Source organism: Panthera leo, chromosome A2, assembly GCF_018350215.1.
Source record: "Panthera leo isolate Ple1 chromosome A2, P.leo_Ple1_pat1.1, whole genome shotgun sequence".
NCBI classification, from domain to species: domain Eukaryota; kingdom Metazoa; phylum Chordata; class Mammalia; order Carnivora; family Felidae; genus Panthera; species Panthera leo.
In genome coordinates this window covers 93,682,906-93,709,323 of record NC_056680.1, presented here as the reverse complement: position 1 = coordinate 93,709,323, position 26,418 = coordinate 93,682,906, and the positions used below count along the sequence as shown (strand labels likewise).

At 39.3% G+C, this 26,418-nt stretch overlaps 1 protein-coding gene across 3 annotated transcripts in view; it reads right to left on the bottom strand.

Moving 5' to 3' along the window:
- The window catches only part of CDK14 (cyclin dependent kinase 14), a 606,215-nt gene that overhangs the window by 60,088 nt on the left and 519,709 nt on the right, over nucleotides 1-26,418 (bottom strand). The window contains exon 15 of one of the 3 annotated variants that reach the window (XM_042917471.1): nucleotides 25,301-26,356. The exons of the other annotated variants lie outside the window; for them this stretch is intronic. The gene's annotated coding sequence lies outside the window, so the exon portion shown is untranslated. Of the gene's footprint in view, nucleotides 1-25,300; nucleotides 26,357-26,418 lie in introns of those variants that run through there. 3 annotated transcript variants of the gene reach the window in all.

Sequence of the window (26,418 nt, the reverse complement as noted above, 5' to 3'; positions counted from 1 at the left end):
TACAGCAGTTTCCAACCGTATTTTGGGCCAGCTGCTTACGCCAACATTGCAATAATGTGTTTTATTCATCTGCAGCATAGTCAAGCCTTTCTACAGTTGTCTAGGAAATCACAGATGAGACTTGGAGGGGCCATATTGAGTCCATGCTACTTCCTAAGTGCACACAAATCCCCCAGTTCTTCTCCCCTGACTCTGGCCTGGCCACTTACTAACCCAGCATGTTTCTTTTCTTCTCTCTCTTTAAAAAAAATTTTTTTTTATTTTAGAGAGAGAGCGAGAGCATGTGCGTAAGGGGAGAGAGGCAGAGAAAGAGAGAGGAAATCTTAAGTAGGCTCCACGTTCAGCATAGAGCCTGATCCCACAACCCTGGGATGGTGACCTGAGCAGAAATCGAGTCGGAGGTTCAACCAACTGAGCCACCCAGGTGCCCCTAGCTGGGCATGTTTCTTAATCTAACTTTGCCTGAGTGGCCTCATGTGTAAAATGAATATAGACAATAACAGTAGTTCTCCTTTAGGGTTGTTCTGGGGATTTAATAAGTAATTAAAGTGCATGACTTACACAGGGTCTGGCATCTAAACTTTATATAAATATTAGTTATAATTATTATTTCTACTCCACAAAGTTAAGACTTCCTTATAGTTTTGGATCTCAGTTGGCTGTGATTACTTTTACATCTGTAAAGGAATGGCTTGTTAAACTAACAAACATCATACAGCTATACCATAATTGATTCAACCATTCACCTGTTATTGGACATTTAGTGTGTTTCCAATGTTCTGCTATGTAGATAATGTTGTATACTAGCTGCACTTCTAGGAATCTATGCTTACAGCTTCCCTATGAGGTAGATGTGCTTAATACTGCCATTTCCCAAATAAGGGAACTGAGACTTAGACAATATAAATACAATATGATCACACAACTAGTTAAGTGTTACATGTAAGACTCGAGCCCATGTTTCTGGATTTCAAAACCTTAATGAACTCCTTATGCATGTTCTTATCCAAATGGTTATAATAGCAACTAGTTTGTGCACCTAAAGTTGCAAGCCTCATTTATCTAAATTTTTTCTTATATTGACCATCTCATTCCTCAATAATTCAGAATAACTGCAGTGTTATTTTCCTTTTCAGCCTAAACTCCTCAACTTTATTTATTTATTTATTTGAAGTTTATTCATTTTGAGAGAGAGAGAGAGAGAGCGAGCATGGGGGAGGGGCAGAGAAAGAGAGAGAGAGAGAGAGACAGAGACAGAGAGAGAGAGAGAGACTCCCAAGCAGGCTATGCACTGTAAGCACAGAACCCGATGTGGGGGTTGAATCCACAAACTGTAAGATCATGACTGAACCAAAACCAAGAGTCAGATACTCAATTGGCTGAGATACCTAGGCGTCCCTAAACTCCTCAATTTTGAACACTCAACTTATTATTAGGAATGCTTATGTTGCAAAACCACCAGCAGCTTCACAAAACCTTGTTCTGGCTTCTAAAGGACCTGAACACTTCCTTGCACCAATTTATTCCAGACTCTCTGGACCAGCAAGACATGGGGTGGACATGAAGAGCAATTTCAGGGACTCAAAAGAGACAATATAATTACATTCCAGCAAGGAGATAAGGAGAATCTTCTTTGCTACTTGCACTGGCCACAGGCTTATACAGCAGACTTAATACAACCTGACCAGCTACCTTGTTAGGGGGAAGTTCCTGCCATTGCTATGGGAGCAGTGTGAACAAATCCCGTGGGTGCTACTTTTAGGAACATGCAGATACATCTGGTTTTTTTGAAAACGGAGATATTAATTGGGGAACAATTATGTAAGTATGCTGAAGACATAATTTGTATAATTGTATGCACAACGTTTCCCAGAGAAAGGAGACTGGAATGGCTTTGACAATGCTATACATCCCAACTGAGACTGTCCACTCGGACTACATGTCTCTTCTCCTAAGAGGACTTATAACCATAATAATGGGTAAAATTTATAGATCACTTACTATGTGCCTGACAATATTCTAAGTACTTTATATGTCTTAACTCCATTTCACTCTCATGACAACCCTATGTGGTAGATAGTTATTATTACTATTATTTTCTCCATTTTATACATGAGGAACCAGAGGTGTGAAGAGGGTAAATAACTTATCCAGGTTACACAGTCAGTAAGTCTAAGGCTGGGATTTGAACCTGGCAGTCTGACCCTGGGGCCTTTGCTCTTTGTCACTACCCTAGGCCAATGGGTGCTCTTGGTCCCTGGCTCCCTTGTCCCCTGCCCTTCCAACCCAGTTCACAGTAACTTGCTCTCATTCACCCTTCCAGTCTGCTCCTCAACTGGTGCCTTCACAGGGCCACACTCTAGAGCTTGGACTCCCTGGGCTCCTGCCTCCCACCTCTCCCTTCCTCTCCAAAAGTCTTTCTACCCCTCCCATGAGGCTGTCCCTCACATGGAAAAGAATGTAAAGGTATCACTGAACTAACAACAAAACCACTTCCCTTTAACATAAGGCTTGAATGATTTGCTAGGATTGCATGGAGAAGAAACATTTAGTAAAAAAAAAATGAAAAGGTACTTATTAAATCAAATACATCATTTTAGAGAAAATGGTGCTTAAAGAGAACGCTGTACCCAGTGCAATTTCTTGTACACACACAAGGCAAGAAATAAATATGTATGGAGTAACTGAATGAATGAAGTCAACTTGGGACTCTGGGATTTGAACAGAAGTTTTTGAAAACTTAAACTTGGATGTTTTTGTTGGATTGCTTTAAGAAGATGCTCTGGTGCCCGAAAGACCATTTTGTCAGAATATATATAATCTAATGTTTCCATATGTTATAAAGTCCTCCATTGAGGGTTTTCCAGCAAGTCTGTCCAGGCTAATGCCACTTGCCTGCCAAAGAAGGCAGTGACTGTGCTCTTTTATGTGTCTCTCTTTCACGAGTTTTAAAAAAAATAACAAACATTTCAGACACCACGAGAAAAATTAATCTTTCTTAAGTATCAAGCTTGGAGAAGGCAGAATAGCTAATTTGCTTCTCAACTTCTTCAGTGGAGATTTTCTGACTTCAGTGCTACATGAAAAATGTAGTTAATAGTTCATGTTGGCATGCCATTTTTGAACTGTTAATAGAAATTATTGACACAAAAATTTAAAAAAATAAGACCAATATTTTATTTCTTATGTTCTAGCTATGCGCTGAAAGCTAAGAAGACTTACCAGTATCTATAGCTTTATTGTTTTACTATTCAGCTTAACTATTTATTTTCCAATCATAAGTTGGATTTTAAAAGCCATCTTAAGCTCGTTTTGTGTGTGTGTGTGTGTGTGTGTGTGTGTGTGTGTGTGTGTGTGTCTGCCTCAAGGTGTTTTGAAACAGTAAAGGCCAGGATTTATTGATAAGAGAGTATAATTAAAATAATAAAGAGGTAGACTGACTCAGTTGTCAAAGTTTGATTTTGGTACCTTTGCTCCACAGCTGTTTTAGTTAGTCCCTCACAAAAAAATAGCTTGAGCTGTTATCTTGAATGAAAATACAAACTTATTTCTCATTCTGCTCTGGTGTTGTAGAAAAATGCACTGCTTTGAGCAACAAACCTTGCATTTCAAGAATCTCACCACTAAGGCTTTTCTCAGGATATACTGTAAATTATACAGCAAATGTCTTAATTTCTAAAAGAAGTAAATTCAGATTTTCAGCATCATGTTCTACTCTTTCTAAGAAACCTGCCCTCTCACCATCTGCCTGTGCTGCCCTGTGCATACACATACCCTGGCTGCCCCACCACGGACTCTGTGCTGGGGCAGCTCCTGCCTGAGCCCTGTCCCCTCACCCTCTTCCAACCCACAATATCCATAAACCTACCAACACATCTAGATTCAGATCAAACCCTACCTCCATTAGGAGTGTTCCAGCCAGGAGCAGTGTCTCCCCAACCAGAGTGTCCACACTGATCAGACTTGTCTTTCCATGGTTTATGTGGGACTCCATCTCCCTTCCCAATTAGAGACTGTAAACCCCCTGGGATCAGGGCTCTGGGGAAAGTCAATAATTTATCTTTTGTATTATGTATAAATTTGTAAACTGCCCTCAATCACAAGGCAAATGAACTGTGGCATGAATACATAATGTCTATGATAGGATTCATACGGATTTGTTATGTGTAGCTTATCAGAGTAATCATATTATTGTGTAGTGATAACTTATGCTCTGGAAAACACATTAACATCCACGTACATAGGTGGAGTTGACAAATACATTACAGTAAAGGGAATGAAGAAAGGAAATAGTAAGTATGGAATATACCGAAGGGGACTGAAATAAAGAAAATCTTTAAAAATGTACACAGTATATGGTAAACATTTGATTACCTATAAACCTGGACAAGTAAAATGAATGGAGAACTAGGAACTCAATGTGGACTATAGGTTTCAGTCATCTGTTGCACTAAAGATTTCCACACAAGTATTTATGGGCCACAAGTTGCTTATTTGAATTTATTGCCCCTCCCTGTCATAATACACCTTTATATGTATATTACCCAGGTGGTAGCTGGAAGCTTTTCTTTAGATCTGGGTAAAACAGGCAATTCCTCAGCCCACGAGAGTCCACAATTCCCAAGATTTCTGTAAATTCCAGGGACGGGGGTGATGCTTATGCTGCTATGGCCCAGGGCTCCAGGGCTCTCCCACCTGCTGGGACGTGTACACTGAAACTCAGCTCACAACAGATGCAGTTAGAGGAATCTGCTGAAGATCTGGGGAAGGCCGAGCCAAGAACACATGGTCTTATGCCACTCAGATGGCTCTTTTCTCCCTATTCTGCTTTTTTCCCCTTTTCATATTCTCCATCCTGGATAAAGTAATTCAGATATTTTAGAGAAAATCTTGGCACCATCCCATTCGTCCAACTGAGGTAGATCTTGTTTCTAAATATAACCTCTAATCAATATTTCTTCAGATAACAGTAGAGTCCTTCTTGAGAGCCATTTTGATCCTGGCTGTAAACATTGCAAACATGTCTTCCTATTACACTCATGTATTAAAAAAGTAGGATATGATCAAAAAGCTCGAAACTAGAGGGGAACCAGGGGCACATCTAACCCCACTGCTCTATCTCTGAAGCTCCCTTACCATTTGTGACTGAAGTCACAGTTGTCCTATAAACTCCAACATAGGCATATTCTAGACTCTATCATCAAGTGGAATTGGGAACGTCCCATCCTAGACTGGTAATTCTGATTTTGTGCTATTTTTTTTTATTGTTGTTAGATGCACAACTCAGCCTTACATGCAATTTTGTTTCCTTCCCTCTCTGCTTGAGGCCACCATGCTTTCCAACCCATGGGACAGTTTCACTTTTTCCTTGCCCCTGCACAGTGTCTGCTCCCATGCGTACAGACAGCAAAGTTGGGACACAGCTTTAGATAATATGGGCTTTGAATAGCTGGCCTACACGTGTAATGGATAATTAGATCTGCTTTAGATTTCAGATTATTTCCAAATTTCCAAGTGTTCAGGATTCTCATGATGCTGAGTTATTCACCTCTACAGAAAGCTCTCTTTTTCACCACTGAAGGAGTGAAGAGAATAGGTAGAAAGGCAGTGACTACACCTCAGAAAATAACAGCAGATAATAGCATTACCATGCTGAACAGTTCAGCCAGCAAATCAATCTATGGCTGCGATGCTGTTAGATATGAGCACCTGAAGTAGCCCATTCCATACCTTCTAACCACCTTCATTGTTTCTTGGCAACACTGTCCTCACAATTTGTTTTTACTTAAAAAACACAGTATCCCGTAGTCATGACACCAAGCCAACGTTTTCTGTTTCCAGTTAAGGGAAATATAAAGATGCCAGAAAATATTTGTCCAAACAGGGCTGTTTTTCATTAGAAGGGTAGTTTTAGAGCCCTGTTACTGCAATATCAACTCTGTATTGTTCTATGACCATGAAGCACACAACTGAAATTGGTGGGTTTTTTTTTTCTATTAGCAGCATATCACATTTGTTGGGTATTAAAGAAAGTGTTCACAGATATTAAAAGTTTTTCTCCTCCTGGGAAACGCACATCATTGAAAATGCAACATAATTTCCATTCTCTTTTGGAGTCCTTAAGTTTAAGACTGAAATTTTTTGGAGGTACTTCAAGTTAGCCAGCATATTAAATATCTGTTCCTCACCCTTTACCTCATGCATAACCTGACTTTATCGAAGCTGGAGAAAGATGTTAACCCTTTGCCCATCAGTTCTTTACCTCTGACAGGGCAGAAAGATCACTCACTATATACACCTGCTCTAGAGTGGACTCTCATGGTCCTCTTCTTCTATAGCATTTTTCAATATCATGTAACTAATCTTGGAAAGGACAGATTACTTTGCAGAGAATACCACTTAGGAATTAGATAATGTTCCACATTAAAGGAAATCAGTATGTAAGTTGTGACCAATTCCACATTTCCAATGTAACAAGTCTGGAAGTGCCATGCCCAACTGGAATGTCAGAAACTTCTAAGTTTGGCAAATGGCTATTGTGAAAGAAACAGGAAGTTTCTTGGGAGCTGTGGAATTCATCATGGCTTTGGAGAAAAATAGTAGCATCACAGATGGTAAGTGCCAGACCAGATGCTTCTGTGGCCATGATGAACTCCAGAGTGATGAGCCAGGCGGTCAAATCGAGAGTGCTCATGGTGAAGTGGAGCTCCACACTGAATTACTTTTGGATGACAAGGACAGTAGCACTACTTATTGTTTGTTCATGGCATTAGAATCAGACATTAACTCCCATCTGTCCAACCATCCTGCCAGGTCAGCATATAAGAGTGTCAAGCACTTTCCTTGAACCAGGCAAGTACTAGTCCAAGTGCCTTACACGGGTCACTTCAGTCACTCCTCATCACAAGTCACGAGGTATGATTATGGTTACTATCACTGTCTAGATGGAGAAGTGGCTCTGTTCCCAAGGCCACAGTCAATAAGTGTCAGAACCTGAACAACTGGTTCTGAAACCAGAACTCCTAATGGCCATGCTGCAGTGCCTTGATGCCTCTCAGGTAATATGAGGCACTTGACTTCCCTCCTCTCAATGAATTTTCCAACAGCTTTGTGAGGTCAGTATTAACTATCCTTACTTGGATAAAGAAATGATAGTTCTTTAGAAAGAGAAAACAAACAAAGAAAACAAACCTCTAAGAGACTTTGGGACTTGCCCCTGGACACACAGTGAGAAATGATGCTTTTGGGATTTGAATCCAGGTCTGTATGAATCTCAAGTACAACTAGAAGCACTATGTGTCTCACATGCCATAGTGAGCCTGTTGCTTGTCATGGATAAAAACTGACGGTAGCTGGAGTTTAGGTGGTCACATGTCAAAATCTCAGGGGAACATGAGATCTTTTCAGCTAGAAACTGCTTTTCATACTTATACACATCTTTTCTTCTTATAGAGAAAACATGAAACATGTGATCCAGCAATTTCTCCAATGAACATTATCTTCCACTGTAGGCTGGACCCAAATTCAAAATTCTCTGTCCACATGTTTCATTGTTTGAAATGTTTTTGAGCACTTAAGATACCTAAGTCACATGGGTAGAAATTAATCAATGGAGACATGTAATGCACAAAATATGGAAATAATAGCTGCTTAAATTAAAATATAGGTTGCATCATCCAAATGAAGGCCGATCCAAAAATGGCATGTCAAACCACTAACATTTCTTTAACTGCTATTTATTTGCATGTTCTCTAGTTTTGTCTACAGTGTTTTCATGGATTTGCTCATGCTCCAGTGCTGGGCGTGCCAAGAGCTCAGTGCTGTATAAATAGTTTCAAATGCACAGAATGTGATGGAAATCTCATTTGAAACCATATGGCCTTTCACAAATGCTCCAAATGGCCACTACTCAAAGGTACAAGATTTAAAAAGTAATCCTGCCACCATTAAAAATATATGAATAAATAAACGATGGCAATGACTTCCTTTTCCCTACTGGATTTGTGGACGGGTTAGGGAGTATGAATTGCTTCTGCTCTGTGGCTGATTTTCAGTTCAGATAACTCATCTTTATTCATTTCCTTTCAGTCGTGATGAGCCATATTGAGAGCAGCTGTAGGCAAGAAAAAAAAAAAGGATCTCCTCACTCCCTCCTTTAAATCCTTGTCAAGCAGCCGTTATAAAGAATCCATCTGGGCTCAGTGCTTTGCTGGGCACCCAAGAAATAATAGAAAACAGGAGAAACAAAAAGTTTAAGCTGAATCTAACAAAGAGATTTAAAAATTACCCAAACACATGTTTTGGGGAAAAATCAACCTCAGGATGATTTAATGCAAAGTTGGGTAGACCAGGCCTAAAGGAAAAGCACACTTTAAATTAAATTCAAAACCAGACCAAACCAAAGTGTACTTGGAAGGTGATGGGAAACACCAATAGGCAGGTAACTAGTAAGGAGAAGTCTGGTGGCCAATTCTAGTGAGAGTTACTTATAAAGTTAGAAGGTGATAGGTGAGTGTCAATAAGCCAAGCTCTAAAATGTAATAAGAGTGAAATGATTATGGGGAAACAACTTGCACAAAGTGGAATGAAATAAGAAATGATTTACTTTAATAATTGAGATTTTATATCAGAAAAAGTCTTTCCAGGTTTAAGCGGCAAATGAATCGGGGATCAAAACTCGTTTTTTTTAAATTTTGGATAAATGATGAATATTTTTTTGGATCTGAGGTAGAAAGCAAATGCTTTTGACATTTTACTTAAGATGATTTCATCTGTTTTAATACATAAACCCAAAAGAAATCTTGTTTATGGATCATTCTACTATACTTCAATGACACAAAAATGGCTTCAGTTTCAAAGGGGAGAGTTGGCAAGTGATTACTGCATAAAATATCGCAGTCTTGTTTGTTTTACAGCATTTTTGTTCATGCGTTTTTAATGGTTACATGAACCAAATGCTTAGGCAGCTGTGCTGAAGATGGAATGAATGAGAAACAAAGATCTGCTAGAGGGCAAGCGGGAAGACTAACTGCTTTGCAGGTTTTCTTGAAATATAACTAACAGAGCAAGGAAGAATTCTAAGTAGTGTTTGAAAATGACCAAGAAAGCACAGTGACTAAAATTCGCAAAACAAGTTTTAAGAAGCTAGAAGGAAAAGTCAACAGAAGAACTGTCAGAATACACAAAGAAAATCCAAACTCTCTTGCTTTCCATTTATTAGCTAGAATTAGCAATGGTTTTTACTTCCCATCATCTCTGAACTCTGCCATTTTGGCACTGCTGAGTCCTCTCTCCCTTGTGACCTTAACTCTTCCATGGCTCCTACAATTTGCTTCTCTATCTACCTCTGCAATCTTCTCCATCTCTGTGGCTGGATCGGTTTTCTATCTGGCTTCTTTCCATCTCCACTTACCTCCTACAGTCCAGGGTCCTAAGCCTTGCTCTCTCCTGGGAGTCTCTTTATTTCTATATCACCATGTCACTTCTGATCATTCCTAAAATCTACATGGCCTTCCTCAGTATCCACTCTGCAACCTACAGACACCAGCCTCTGTCCCTCTGCCACTGTGTCAACTTCAGTATGGTCAGAGTCAACCTCCATCACTAAGAGATCCATCCTCCAGGCTTAAAAATTGTGACTCACTTTTTTTTTTAAACTTTTTTCTCTCCCTTGGTCAGTATATACAATCAGTCCTACTGATTCATCAAAAATTTATCTCTGTATTTTTCCTTTCAGTAATGGAACTTAGGCTCTCACCAATTCACACCTAAATTATTTCCACAATAATACTAATAACAACTCAGTAGTGTCAACTTTCATGAGCCAAGCATTGCTCTGAATGCTTCATATGAATTATATCATTGTACAGGAAGAAACTAAGCACAGAGATGAATTTATCTGCCTGAGGTAACACAACAAAGCAGAGCCACGATTTGAACCAAAGCTGTCTAATCATAACATTCTTTAGCACTCTGTTGAATGGTTTCTCATAGAATCTCTCATCCAAGCCATGTTGCACACTACATCCACTTTATTTTTCTAAAATAGTGTCTAAGGGGCACCTGGATGGCTCAGTAGGTACAGCACAGGAATCTCAATCTCAGGGTCATGAGTTCAAGCCTTACATTGGTTGTGGAGCCTACTTAAAAAACAAATAAAATAAAAATAAAATTGTGTTTTAAATGCAGTTATCTGTATTAGCAACCTCAATTATCCATACCCATGGGCTCAAAATTTGAGTTAAATTTTATGGAAACTTATCTTAAGGAAATAATTACTTGTGTACAGGAAGATTTATATACATGGATCTTCACTGCAACATGATTTACAACAGTTCAAAATTGGAAACACCTTTAATGTTCAATGGCTGGTTAAACAGAATTGTGGCGCATTTATATGAGGAAACACACAGTATTAAAAATGACATTGCAGAAGAGTATTTGGTGACACGGGAAAATGTTTAAGATTTACTCAGTGGAAAAAAATAGGTTATAGAAGTTATATAGAGTATGAATCCAATTTTGTGGGGGGGAAAAGGCAAAACAAAAACAAAACAAAAAACCAAATACACCAAATGTTAACCAAAATTGTTTTGAGGTATTGGGACTGTAAGGGATTTATTTTCATGATTCTCCAACATTTTATAATGAATATATGATATATTATAATCAGAGATCCCTCCCATGGTAAATGTTATTTAAAAAACAATATTTATATCTCATGACTACAGTGTCATTCCCTTGCTCAAGGACAAAACAGTAAATACTTACTGTCTGTTATAGTAGGTTGAAAATCTCCATGCCTTTAATGAAGCCCCCTTGTCTAAGGCTTCTTAGTTCTTGAATCCCAACCTCTATGTCTTTCCAGGAGAATGACTCCAGCCATATAGGATTTCATTAGGCTTCCTTTTTGCATGCCCACCAACTCTGCAATTGGTCAAAGCCCAGCCAGGGCCTCACATCACTCACTCCTGACCAATGCAGATGCACCCACCCATCCTGGATTCTTAGACTATAACTTGGATTTATTTATAAACGTTTGGTATTTCTTTCTAGTTTTACCATGTCTGGAAAATGGCACTCAACCTGTAGGCCACGTAGTCATTATAAAAGTCATCATTACCATACACAAGTCAGGCAAGTGGTAAAAATGTTTCCTCCATTTAGTGCTTTAGTTTTATTATTTACATGCTGGCTTTAGCTGCTATTCTCTGTCTCCTGCACCATGTTTTTCACACTCGGGCTATGGTACTTCCTACCTAAATTAAAGTGATATATTTACATGTATGTTTCCCTTGTTCAATTGTCAGTTCCTTGAATGCAGTAAAAATACATAATCGAGTTTTACTGCCCCAGCACATAACATTTAGTAGTACTTAATAAACATTTATTGAATGAATGGCAGATTAGCAGAAATAGGTAAATCTGTATCTAAAATAAATATAAGTTGTTTGAGGAAAATACTGAGAGCAACTTTCCCATGATTTATGATTGGACTATAATACCAGCACCAGAAATGATTAAAATATTCATGAATGAAATTGTTAAAGGTAAAAAATAATTCCTATCTCCAGTTAGCTTTGCCAGATACCTAAGAGATGCATAAAAGTGAACATGAAAATAAAATGTAAGACTTACACATCATTCTGATTTTTTATACCAGAAGACTGTTCCTATCTAGAGATTTAGCGATAAAATGGGTGGGAGGAGGAGGAGGAAAAAATAATTTTCACTGATTGTGAAACTTATCAAATGGCAACTCCAGTTGCCACTTTTTTCCACTATATTCTAAATTACTCTAAACTTGCCATGTATCTGTGGAGACCGAAAGATCATACCACAATTCACAAGACATAACACTGTATGAATAAGTGGTCTATATATGGGGAACTATAATTTTTCTGTGGAACTTTGGAGAAGTTGCAACCACACAAGGAAAGTCTGATTGGTTAATATGGCCAATCAAGCCACTTGATTGTTGTGTTTCAGAATACCATAATCCCAAACACACAGGCGTGGTTTTATATAATACATGGGTATAACTCCAACAGGGTCTGCATGCTCTAAGGATTCTCCCATCTCTTGTTGGCCCTAATTTCCATTTCTTTAGACTACTTCACTTCTCTTTGAGCTCAACAGGCCATAACATTACATCATAAGTGGGTAAAACTGAGACTCATCTTTCCATCTTAGCGACCATATAAAGTAGATATTTAACTACCAGTGGATTCTGTCATCCTGGATCAAAGGAAGAATATGCAGGGAAAAAAAAGAGGGAAGCATTTTTCCTCTTCTTAATCTATGGGATAATGAACAAAAGTGCCCTTTGAGATCAAATGAGGAACACCAAGAGGAAATCCATTCCAAACTAGTTGTTATTTATATTGTAAAAACATGGCAAAAGTTATTAAAATAGAACTGCTAAGAAATCAACCAGAGAAATAAAAATCAGGGAATTAAAACATTTATAGTTTTAAACGGAACCCCAGTATAACGTTAAATTTAGGGAAAGTTTGTTCCCCCCCCCCCCCCCCCCCCCCCACTTTATAGGCTAAGCACATTCTCTCAGGCTTTTACCAGGTGAAGGTAACGTTTTATGTTTTGTGTGCACGAGAGCATGAGATCCACAGTTATCTGGATTTGAATTACAATGAGCCACTTCTAATAGGTCCATTCTGTATCAGGGATATGATGTGAAACGAATGGACTCTGGGAATGAGGAGACTCCCATTGGACCTATAACTGTCGGCAAATCAGACTCACTTTAGAACTGAGAATTTGAGTTCTTTGCTTGGTACTGTGAGATAGCCTGAAGACCCGTGTTTGGGTGAGGAGGGTGTAAGGGCAGGGGCAGAACGCTAGAGCAGAAGCCAATGGAATAGCCTCCACAAAGGAACTCTAGTTTTAAGAACAAATTATGCCTGCTTAATGGGATATACAATCCTTGGGACATTGCAGGCATTCAATACCAATTATTAATAGTGATACTCTGTCCTTTAGTGGAGAGTTTTCCATATAAACAAAATTAAAAAAAAATACTTTATGCATTAATGAGGCAAATAATCAAGGAATATGAATCTTATGTTTATTATACTAAAATCTATTTGGATTAATGTCCTAAAAGCCATAGGTGCACCAAAACCTAAATTCTAACACTCTTTAAAAAGAGATACAATTGAGGGTGCCTGGGTGGCTCAATTAGTTAAGTGTCAGACTTTTGATCTCAGCTCAGGTCATGATATGATTTGTGGGATCAAGCTCCACATTGGGCTCTGCCTTGACAGCATGGAACCTGCTTTAGATTCTGTGTCTCCCTCACTCTCTGCCCCTCCCCTGCTCATGTGCTCTCTCTCAAACTAAATAAATAAACATGAAAAAAATAAAAAAAAAAATAAAGAGACACAATTGTATTATCTTTTAGTATGCAGAAACTAGAAGAGGGCTAATTTTATCAAGCAGAGGTCCTTCACTGGTTCACTTGAACTTAGCACATTAACAGTGGTTTCGACATGCTTGAAAACAGGTTTTTAAATAGGATAAATACTGTCCTTGATGTTCCTCTTCAGAAACCTTTACTGACTTAGTAAACTACTTTTCATGGATGGAGGAAAAGCCAAATTCACTAGGCCATTTCACTTACCAAAAATTAAAACACACACACACACACACACACACACACACACCCAGTACATAAACATTAAGCTTTTCTAGTATTTTAGATCAACATGTAAAAAAAAAGAATCACTGTCTGAAAAAGAATGTAAATATATTACATTCCTGTAGGATAGAGTAGCAAAAATAAATAGATTGACTACATTTCACCTAAATACATAATTAATAAGTTGATCTAATATATTTTGATTTAAAGGGAAACTTAGGGGAATTGCATTTAAGGAAATGCTTTAAACACAAAGTGTCTCCTCGTAAACAAGTAGCAGGCAGGAGGTCTTACATCTATGGCATTAAACGGGTTAAGTGCACGATCCCAACTGGAGGATGTTGTAATTTTTTAGATTTATGAATTGGCCAGGCCACTTAGCATCTTGAACGCAATGGACGCTATCTAGATCTGTCCCTTACCTGCTGGGAAGAGACAATTCCCCTCACACTTGGAACCCCGAAGCCCGTTAAGCTGCCTGCTCTGTAACCTTGGCAGCTGGACCCTACACAATTCTTCATCTCCTGCCACTGGGCCTCACTAAATAAAAACTATGGTGCCTTGTTAGCCAACAACTGAGCGTGAAATCACTACACTGCAATCCCCTACTCTCTGAGTCAATCAATTCTTCCTGCCATTATGGATCTGGATGCATCGGGTCAATAAAGAGAGGGGGAGAAAATGGAGCGGAATAAAAATAGGGGGACGGAAACACACCCAAACAGCATAATTCCATATAGTGAAATTAGTTAGTGCATTCATATAAAACAGTTTAGAGCTGGCTAACAAAACCAAGGCATGTGCTATTTAATGTCGTCATCAGGCTTTGAACTTGCCCAGGACACAGAATGGGGAAAACTATGGAGACAGATATGCGGCAAAGAAACAAGCTTTTGTCAGGTCTAAATTGCTAACAGATTAGAGCGTGTTTGACAAGGCACTGAGATTGTAACATATGTTCTTTTTAAGAAGTATTAACATTTCATGCATTAGCTACATGCTAACTGAGAAAGCCTGAACCACTAAGAACTATTAGATGTCATTTGCAGTAGTCAGCAGCTCTCCATGCTTGGAATCCTGTGTGAGCCTGCACCAGGGGACAGAGGATGCAGGGAAAGTGGGGAGGAGGGGAGGAAAGTCAGAAAGGACAGAATGCAAAGAAACAGGCTGTACCACGTGCTGAAAGTGGTGCTAACTTTTTTCTTGAAGAAGCTCCCAAATGTTCAGAAGAGGGGTGCAGAAGAGGGAAGGAATATTTTGACATAAAGTTCTTTTCAGCATTTTATCCCACTTAAATAACATCTCCTACCTATTACTACTTTCTTAGTTGGAGAGCTGTTCACTCCATATCCTGAAATGGCCCTTTGGCTCACATTTCCCAAAATGGTTCTTTTTCTGGAGGGCAAAACTGTTTTATGGCAGAAATCAGAGTGCTGAATAAATATTATTATTAAAAACGAGCTAGGACTACTGGTCCATCCAGAGCACTCAAAAATCATTAGGCCTTTACTACAGGGCCCAGGCTTCCTAATTGTAAAGTTTCACATATAGTGTGTTATGGTTGCTTTTACAGAAAATTTCAACAACTTTTGCTGTTAGTCTATAGGCCCCTTATGGATAGCAGCTATATCTTGTCTGCACAATGCCTGGCAAATAGTAAGGACTGGATGAACATTTGTTGACTTGTATTGATATGAAGGGAATGGAAAACATAAAATAATACCTCTAAGCAAGGAGTCCTACCAGCAGCACTGTCTACCCATCCCTCTTCCATGGTCCTACCGTCCTCCTGGCCATGGTCTATTGCACTCCCAGGCATAACTGACTGCAGTTCTCATTATCGGGCAAGGCTCACTGATTGCTCTTGTCTTCCCTAGAAGACTGCAGTATCCCTAAGGTTGGGCACTAAGACTTACTTGACTTTGTAGCCTAAACATCCAGAACAGGGGCATACTGATAGGGCACCAAAACTAATTATTACCTGACAAACTTCATACCCGCCAGACGAGTTACCATCCTATTTTATTAAAGGCGCTGGAAATGGAGAACTCCTATCTCAGTAAAATGTAATTATGTGCACATCATTATCTGATTTGAAAATTCTTTTAAAATGAGTTCTTATTTTGTATCATACAGCTTAATTTTATTATTCACATGTTATTCAGAATCCAGGGATTGTTACTGATCATATTTGTACATGTGTGTACATATTTGTTGTATATGTAGATAGAAAGGTATTCAAAGAGATATGGAGATAACAAACTTTAAGCCCCAGGTCCCTTTTCACTTCTTGACTGACTCCCTGATGCTGATTTTAATGTTAAACATGCTCCTTTTAAAGTTAAACAGAATTCTAAACATAGCTTAGAAGGAATAAAAGCTATGAAGTATTATCATACCAAAAGAGAAATAATTTCAGAGTTGGTTGTTATTTTGGATTATTTATGCACCTATCCAGATTTTTATGGGAAAAAAAGAGTTTGATTTTGATCCTGGGACTCATAATCTGACTTCATTGATAGCAAATTAGTACAATCTAGGATATGGTAGAAGATATTTATCATATATGCAAACATAATCTGTTAGGAGAAAAGCAATGTGGCTTATATATAGAGAGAGGGCATGACTCTTCAGTCATTGTGAGTTATTTGAGAAGGTAAATAAGCAGGGCACATCATTTATTTAAACCTTTAAAGCCCTTTGACAAGGTTCCACATCAAAGATGGTTTATAAAAACGGAGTGAACATGGGATTGGGAAAGTGTTTTCTCATGGAGAGAGGAGTTGATTTAAGATGGGAAATAATGAGAAGAACCAACCTTTTTCATCAGAGAAGTGTCATATGTAACTGACAGACAGCATTAGCTGGATTTTCTTTTTCATATTAAAAGTTATCTTGGAGAGAGAAGCACACTGAAAGAAAGAAGGAAGGAAAGAAAGAGAAGAGAAGAAAAGCAAAGAGAAAAGAAAAAAGAAAAAAGAAAAGGAATGAAGGAGGGAAGGTAGATCTGCATGACGTATCTGCCTCTTTCGTGTGATAAAACCATGGGAAGATTGTGTGTGTGTGTGTGTGTGTGTGTGTGTGTGTGTGTGTGTGTGTGAGAGAGAGAGAGAGAGAGAGAGAGAGAGAGAGAGAGAGAGAGAGGAAAGAGACAAGAGGAGAGAGAAGAGCTGCTGGAGGTGGGGTGGAGGGTGACAAGCAGATGATGCTCTTATCAACGCACCGAACTGGCATAACTGCTCCCACCCAACATGGACAAGTTTGATGACTATGTCCTACAAGACATCTGATTAGAAAAGTCTGGTGAAACTGAGGAAATAAAATATTCTAAGTATTATTTTTAAAAATGGAGGGAAAAAAATCTCATTGGTGTGTGTGTGTGTAATGAAAGAACAATGGAGGCAGACAGAGATAGAAAAATTGTTCAGCAAGGAAAAAACACAAGTTGAGAGGAGTGATTGGAAAAGTTTATAGTCACAGAGGATTTACAGGGGGCGGGCGGGGGTGGTATCCCCTAGGCTCACTGTCTGAATAGTAAGGGGGGTGGTATCACTATGCTCACTGTCTGAAGAGTAAAGCCAGGTAAACCCCTTTGAAGTTTAAAAGGCTCTTTTAGGACACCCGATAGGATATGCTTAGATTTACACAATAGGTGGCTCTTCAAGAGAAAGCATCCAGGGAAAATGTGAAATACGCTTAAGAAGTTTGAGATATTTGGGAGGCTAGATTCTTAACAGGTTAACAAAGCAAATGAGGAGCTTCTAGCTGCACCCCCAGCTTTTGAACTTCCCCTCCTCTCCCTTCCACAGAAAGAGGAAGAGTGGCAGGCCTGGAAGAGCCATGGCTTCCATTCTCTCGATTTAATGCAGAAAATTGAGCATGGATTGTGAATGTTGCATCAGGATTACTGTTATCAACCTTAGTCACTAATGACCCAATTTGGGAGCAAGAGGAGTAGAGGGGAGAAGGTTCCAGTCAAACAACAGTACTGTCTGAAGATGCAAAATATCTTTTTTGAGGTAATTAAAAAAAATTTTTTGGCGACTTTAAAGACTGGTTTCTTATGTGCAGTGCAGCATAGAACAGCTTGTAGGCTGCAGATCAATAAATTCCAGTTAACTTTCAAGTCATGTCGGCATGCAGCCCTGACTGGTTTATTAATTTAAATTTCAGCCCTCTAAAAAGGTATGTCTAAAGAAATGAGGCACTATGAGGATGGTACTGAGATTGCTCAATCAGAACAGGCCTTTGCATATATTGGTTATCCACATCAACAGGAAATCTTAAACCACTGAAGAGAATAGATCACCCCTCCCTCTGGCTCATTTGGTTAGTGTTTTTCTTAGGAATCCCGAGAACCGTTTCTTTTTGTTTTTAACAGTACTTGATCTCTGAACAACAAATACCTTATGGCTTTCCTCACGCGCACTTCAGCAACTAGTTAAGAACAAAAAAGGTGAAAACGAAAAGAGAGTAACACTATCTCAAGGTTTAAATCTCTTCGTAGGGAGGGAGGAAGGTCTGCCAGAGTCTCCTTTCTCTCTTCCCTGCCACGATGTCCCTGGAATGGACCAAACAGTAAGGATTTGGCCTAGAAGTGAAAAGTGAGGAACAGCTTATGCTTTTGCTACAATCGTCTCTTCCTTGCTTTCTTACCTTTGATTCTTCACTTTGTTTGCTTTTGCTACACATTTTTTAAAAGCCCTCAAATATCTGTCAGTGGATGATCCCTTTTGTGGACTTGCTCCAGGCATCAGGACATTCTGGAATCCCTGCTCCAAAATGACTAGTATTTTAAGAGGTACAGACCAATTTTACTGTGCCCCAAATTATTATGATAGCACAGCTGCGGTTCAAACAATGCATCCTCAAACTAAATGGCTTCTGGATGATCTGTGTTCGCTTTTCCCTTACACTGATATAAATAAGAACAAGCTGCTGGAATCCATGAAAACTGGTCAGAGACAAAGGCTGCACAAGAATTCTGCACCTACAAGATTTTTATTGTGAAAGAAGTATTTACGAAATGCTAATACCATTTGAATTTGGCCCATGTAATAGTATCTTAAGTATATGTTTAAAAAAACAAGTGTTATGATGTGACTCTTGATCCTGGGGTCACTGAGTTTGAGCCCCACATTGGGTATAGAGCTTACACAAATTACAAATAATAAGTAAACTTAAAAAAATAACACACAACCCCCCAAAACCCACAAGTGCTTACATAGAAATCCTAGATGTTTTCAGATCAATTGGGCCTTCATGAGATTTATATAGAACATTACTATCATTTTACTAATAATTGTGATATGTATTTTAAGAGCTAACTGAAACAATATGGAACTTACAGCAAATTTTCTTGTTGAGAAATTTAGACTAAAGACAGATTTACACTTTTTTATTTCTGACTGCATTCAGTTTTAATCAAGGTTTCTAGAGCTTCTCACTAACAGTGAAATTGTATTTAAATAGGGCCTTTAGGGTTTTCGAGTTACAGATTAATTAACTCAATTTGGACAGGGTTTTGGGGGCAACTGTAGCTCTCGCGTCTCTAATTTTATCTCCAGAGGTAGTCAATGTTCCTCTAGACATTAGCAACTAAATAATTGCATAGGCTTAGACGGATTATGATTGAAATGTCTCAAGTAAAGCAGACTTGTTAGAAGTCAGAATAAGACCAGTGTTGAGTACAAGGATAGCATGCTATTATTTCACATTTCTAGCACCTTGCTGATCTGGGCTGTGAATGCAACTGTACCACTCAGCTGGGGGATGTGGGGGATATGAATGAATGGCTCATGTATGTTTCCCCCTCTGTAAACTGGGGATGAGAACACCTAAGTCACAAGGCAGTTGTGAGGACTAAGTGAGAGTATTTGTGTAAAGTGTCCACCATTGATGCCTGGCACACAGTGAGTGTTCAGTAAGTCAAAGGCTGTCACTATTACTATTATAAACCTGAGTACCATGTTTTATTGTGCATAGCAAAGTTTTCTAGAAATAAAAGGCAAAGACAAAGGATCAGGAAAAGAGTAGCACATGCTTGTTCAGACAATACAATGAATACTCTTTGATCAGATTTTCTTTCGTGCCTTTCTCCAGGTACCCATGCACCCATTCATGCATGTTGTTGAGGCCATTACATTGATTGCGCCTTCATACATAACCTGGACTTTTTAGGTTCTCTGCGCCTTTAAATCCCCCTCTCTGGAAGCCTGTTTCTGACTATAACTATCCTACCTAGTCTTCAAGCCTTAGCTCACATAATATCTTCTCCATGAAGCATTCCCTGACTCAGTGAGGTCTGTCCCTGCTGTTTTCCTCGCCCTGAATTTACATTTGTATAATTATACTTTTTGTATTTTACCTTGAGCTAGTTAGTAGTCATCTATATCTTATGTCATTTAATGCACTTAAGCCACTTGACAATAAGGAACCACTGTCATAGATTGAATGGTTTATGTTACTCAAAATTCATATATAGAAGTCCTAACCTCCAACGTGATGGCATTTGGGGTTGGGGCCTTTGGGAGGTAATTAGGTGAGATGAGTTCATGAGGGTGGGGCCCCATGATGACAGTAGTGTCCTTACAGGAGAGGAAGAGAGACCAGAGCTCTCCCTCTTGCTTTCTCCACCATGTGAGGACACAGTGTGAAGGTGGACCCCTATAAGCCAGGAAGAGAGTTCTCTCACCAGGAACCAAATATGTCAGAACCTTACTCTTGGACTTTCTATGCTTCCAGAACAGTGAGAAATAAGTGCCTGATGTTTAAACCCACCCATTCTGTGGTATTTTGTTATGGCAGCCTGAGCAAACATAACCATGTCATTATATAGCTCACACATCTATATGTGATTGGTTAGCATTTAATAAATGTTTGCGAATTGTCTTCTGGTTCTCATTCATCTGGGCCATTTATTTCCATGAATATCTTTCTTCACTGGAAACTTGTATTCTTTTCAGTTTGCTCCTGGTTCCCCAGCAACTAAATGCAAATATTTCACCCTGTGTACAACACTCTGCTAAATGCTATGGAATATATCAACCTTACCTCAAAAAAGCTTTATGGTCCCCTTGGAAATGGAAGATAAGCACATATAATGGTAAAATAAATCTGACTAATTATCACACAGAAAAGATTCTAAGACAGGCCCAATAAGGGCCAAGGAGGTAACCTTTGTGAGTGAAGCATGCTACATTAAATTTTTTATGGCTTTTTAAAAAAAGTATATTTATTTATTTTTAGAGAGAGAGAAACAAAGCACACAAGTAGGGGAGGGGTAGAGAGAGGGAGAGAGAGAGAATCCCAAGCAGGCTCTGCAGTGCCAGCACAGTGCCTGATGTGGGGCTCAAACTCACGAACCATGAGACTATGACCTGAGCTGAAGTCAAAAGCTGGACGCTTAACCAACTGAGCCACCCAGATGCCCCTACATTAATTTATATAAAGAAATATGCTCTCACCAATTTTTCTTCAACAAAAAGCCCCTCTGGCTAATTTTAAATTTTGGCCATTAGTACAGAAACATGGTTATATGTTTCACTTGTCTTTTACTTCTACTGTAAGAAGAACAATAGCAAAAAGGCGAGGGTAAGAATCACGTGCTTCCTAGCCTCATTGGCAGAAGGACAGGCTGCAGTGGCAGAGGTTGTGGCAAACTTCAGAGCATGGCCTCTTCTAAAGAAGGTGCTGCTCAGCCCCAGCTATTCACTGCAGTTAGAGAATGCCTGGAGTGGCTCGATCTTCCTTTTCTTTTTAATGAGACACAGAAAAAAATGGATTTTTATGTAAAATCCATGTAGTTTTAATCACTGGATCTTAACTTTAAACATTTAAACACACTGTTTTAAGCAAATACGTGTATGGCCGATGTCTACTAAAGGCTTTCACGTTACAGCCCCCATGGTGTTTTGGAAAATCAGAGAAAGACAAACAACTTGCAGTGTGGAACTCTGCACAGAAAAGAGGTCTGGAGAAGATTGCGACTGGGACACACCTACAACTTATTTCTGCTTTTTCTGACCTCTCTCTCTGTTGTCTTTACCCAGAGTGCAGTAACAGTGATCCCGTTTTTGAACTTTTTTTTTTTTTTTTTTTTCAATGTTTTTTATTTATTTTTGGGACAGAGAGAGACAGAGCATGAACGGGGGAGGGGCAGAGAGAGAGGGAGACACAGAATCGGAAACAGGCTCCAGGCTCCGAGCCATCAGCCCAGAGCCCGACGCGGGGCTCGAACTCACGGACCGCGAGATCGCGACCTGGCTGAAGTCGGAGGCCCAACCGACTGCGCCACCCAGGCGCCCCCCGTTTTTGAACTTTTATGTTGACCTCATCAGAGCACCATCTTGCTGCAGGCACCCAAATCTGTGATTCCGCTTTTAATTGCCCACTTTCAAATGATACGCCAACCTAAACTGAAGCACACTTTTACTTTCCATGCCCAGACGTGGTCTCACTCTCCCCACCTACTGCCTGTCCCTCCAGAGTTTTTCCAGGCCACCAGGGAAGGTACCACGTGGTCAATGCTCTAGTCTCACAATGTGGGAGGCAATTCTAATTTTTCTCGTCTATCTCCTCCAACTCCAACCACATGACTACATCACATTAACGATTTTTTTTTAATGTTTATTTATTTTTGAGAGAGCGAGACAGAAACAGAGCAAGAGCTGGAGAGGGCAGAGAGAAAGGGAGACACAGAATCCGAAGCAGGCTCCAGGCTCCTAGCTGTCAGCAAACAGCCCTGATATGGGGATTGAACCCACGGACCTCTAGATCATGACCTGAGCCAAAGTCGGAACTCAACCGACTGAGCCACACAGGGGCCCCGACATTAACGATTTCTTTGGAATGATTTTGAACAACCCCTTATTGAGGGTCATGAAACTTAAATAATCGTCCTTAAAGACTGTTTCCACTTTACTGAGTTCTTTGCTTCGCTCAAGTAAATTCCTGCCATCCTCTGCATGCAACACGTTCCCTTCTACTTTCGTCTTCTGCTGATAACAAAAAAGAGTCTCTTGAATATCTCTTCCCAATTTCCACTAATCCCCTTTCTTCATCTACATTAAAACTATCATACCAAACTGAACCCTGATTTGTTCTTCCTTTTGTCACGATCATGTAGGATTTGTGCCAAGAAATATGTTGCATTGTAAGGATTTCTAGATTTTTGTTTTGTTTTAGTAAAAGAAATGGAAAGACAAAAAATAATTATCATAGAAGAGTTCAAGTAAATATGTGTTTTGTTTTATCACAGACTTCATGGAATTTGGGATTCATGAAAGCTATGGAACACTTGTTACAAATCAAGCAAGGCACTGTGCTAAACGCTTGACATTTATCATCCCATTTGATCTCAAGTCCCTGATAAAATAGGCACTATTCTTAGTCCTGATTGACAGATGGGAAAAACTGAGGCTTAGTAGGTTAAGACTTAGCTCAGGTCACAGAGCTGGTGAGTAGTGCAGTAAAGCCTCAAGGCCCAGGCTCTCCAAGGCCCAGGTCTCCAAGGCAAAGACCCTACTAAGCCCTACTCTACACGGCTTCCCTGAGTCACAAGAGCTGCCTGTACCGAGTGAAGTCTACTGCTAACAGGCTGATATTTTTTTTCATTAAAATTTTTTTTTTTTACATTTTCATTTATTTTTGAGAGACAGAGCACAAGTGGGGGGGAGGGGCAGAGAGAGAATGAGACATAGAATCTGAAGCAGGCTTCAGGAGCTCAGAGGAGCTCAGCACAGAGCCTGATGTGGGGTTTGAACTGACAAAGTGTGAGATCATGACCTGAGCAGAAGTCGGACGCTTAACCAACTGAGCCACCCAGGCACGCTCTAACAGGCTGATATTAAGATTAATGCAATGAATGACTGATAAAATGTCCACTAACATAAGGTTAAAAGAAAGGAAGCCCATAATTGTTTCACATATTTTTGCATATAGGCAAAACAGAACTCATAATTAAACACCAGAGTGCAACCTTAGATCCCAGCTTTCAGGACACTGTGTGTCAATCATGTCAAAGGTAGAAAAAGTGCCTGCTAAACCTATTCTAACTCTCCAAAGGAAGTCAAATAAAATGCACTTTTAGGGAAGTCCATTTGTTTTCTTATTATTTATTTCTATTAAAGAGACTGGGTCTCCCCTCAACACTCAGTTCTCCAAGGACCTTTTTTGGGCATGCAAGGCTGCCTGGCTCCTTCTCACTCATGTCACCAATGCTCACTTCTGCCTTTGGTCCCTCCCTAATGAATCAGACAGGAAACGTGCAGGGAGAAGGACTCGTTGCTTTTCCCTTTTTAAACTGTAAGACTGTTTAAAATCCATTCTGATTTAGTGTTGTCCTGGTTATATGCTAGGTCTCAGAGTTTTCTATGGGATTAAGTAGGGAAACTGCATTTCAACTTTAGAAAGAAAAAAAAAAATAAAAAAAAAAAAACAACCCAAGCAACTGAAGGCTGGATGATTTCCCAAGTCCTCCTTAGAACAGAAAAGCAAAATAATTCCTGATCTGGCCCTGGCAGCTACTGTACTTAGCTCTAAAAAATCCCAAGAAGGGACCTGGGAAATCATTTATTCAAACTTTTGGCCACTGCATCCTTTGTTTAAAAGGTATCTTAGGAGAAAAACAGAACGAATGCAGCAGATTAAAGTGCAGCTACTTTGATGGAGAGAGTGATGGACTTGGAGTCCTGCCCAGTGTCAACCCCCTTCCCCCTCTGCCTCCCAAGAAAAACCTCGAAGGGGATCAGAGGAGCAGCCACTGGCTTTCAAACTTGTTTTGGCCACAACTCACTGCAAAAACACATTTTATTAAGTGACTCGTACAGGTGCATCTGAACACACACACAGCTGAGACAAAACTTCCATGACACAATACTCTTATCACTACCTGTGTCATCTGACATGCTTCTTTCTGATCTCATCTCTTCCATTTAAGAAACATGATTTCCAGTCCACTAGATGCTGTCTCTGCACGTTAAGGGAGTTGAAAAACACTGCATTCAATGACAACCTTAGAAATAATTCTATAGATTAGAAAATTTTGCTCTTGTATGCATTTTCCGTCTCTGAGGAACCAATGAGGAAAAAGTGCAGTAAGAAGTGGCAAGCGGAGGCACTAACATTGGGATGCAGGGCTAATTCACTTGATCCAAGAAGGGCAGATTCCCTTTGTAGGGAGTTGGGAATGCTGACCTACAGTGATGGCTGGTCTTTTTTCTCATGACACATCATGGGACAAGGCCACAGAGATTTCCACCACACGGACCAGAAAAGCAGGAAAAGTCAGAAGCTAGGCAACAAGAAAAAGGAGGAGAGACAGCGAGTCTGTGTTTGAGTCTCTGCTTCCAGTTTATGGCCAAGGCTCAGTTTTTTTTTAAATTTAGTTTTAATGTTTATTTTATTTTTGACACAGAGACAGAGCATGAGCAGGAGAAGGGCAGAGAGGGAGGGAGACATAGAATCCAAAGCAGGCTCCAGGCTCTGAGCTGTCAGTACAGAGCCCGACACAGGGCTTGAACCCACAAACCATGAGACCATGACCTGAGCTGAAGTTGGACGCTTAACCGACTGAGCCACCCAGGCTTCCCAGTCAAGGCTCACTTTTATTTTTGTCCTTGATTCTATAAAACATCCGATATCTTGTAATTTACCATTTTATTTTTAAAAGAAGTAGAGAGGAAAAGAAATCACAGCACAGTCGTGACAGTTTGAAAATAAGTTGTCATTAATATACATAAAATCTGTTAATGCTACAAATCATCACCAACACAAGAAAAAAACCCATCCCTTTAGAAGAACAACACAGAAGATATTTCTGGTGGATTTGAAAAAAGCGAAAGAGAATGCAAACATGTATTTGTGGAAAGAATTCCCAACATCTACTCCTTTTCCACCCTTAGGATTGTTGACTGACTAGGCCAATACAGTGGGAGCCACAGAATTCAAAGGTTTGACTGAACTTTCTTCACTAACTTGAAAGATCCATTTCAAATACTATTTATTTAAATGTGTGTCCTTTTTCATTTTTCATTTTAGCAAGAGGCTGCAGGAAATACACTTAAAAAAAAACAACCATCTAGACATGGTAAACTTACAACAAGGAAGGCTTCAGACATATGTACTTCCACACCAAATCACAAAATGGGCTTTTATAAATTTCTTTCTACAAAAATAAATAAGAGAAAGTAATAAAAAAAGATAAAGCCCTCATACAGAATTGCAGCAATTATATCCCCACAGCTACACTATAACCCAAAACTTTGCAAACGCTTTGATTATTGAACCATGGCTGAAGTGAATAATTTGCTTTTCACTAAGAAAACAAGCACATTCATTCTCACCACAATGGAGAGAGGCAGTTTTAATTAAACCTTATCAAAAGATGAATAAAGAATAAACTCAATACCCATTCCACAGAACTCTATTTTCATCTGTTTAGTTTAAGCTTGCCATGTTCGTGCAATAATTATCCACTGTCCAAGGAATGCTGGAGTTGTGTTAATGTTGGTAAAGATTTAATTAGCTCAATTATCTGGAGAGTATTGAAGTGAGGCTCAGCACAGTACAAATTTCTTCAGGCTTTATACATACCTCTGATCAAAATACATGAAACTGAAATCTAAGTGAACAAAAGACTCTTACTTCTACAGTTCTACTATTGAAACAGTTCCATACTTCATAATTTTATTACTCCAACTGAAAAAGAAAAAAAAAAGAACCCTCAGTATAAGTCTTTAGAAGTACAACTCATAAGTAAA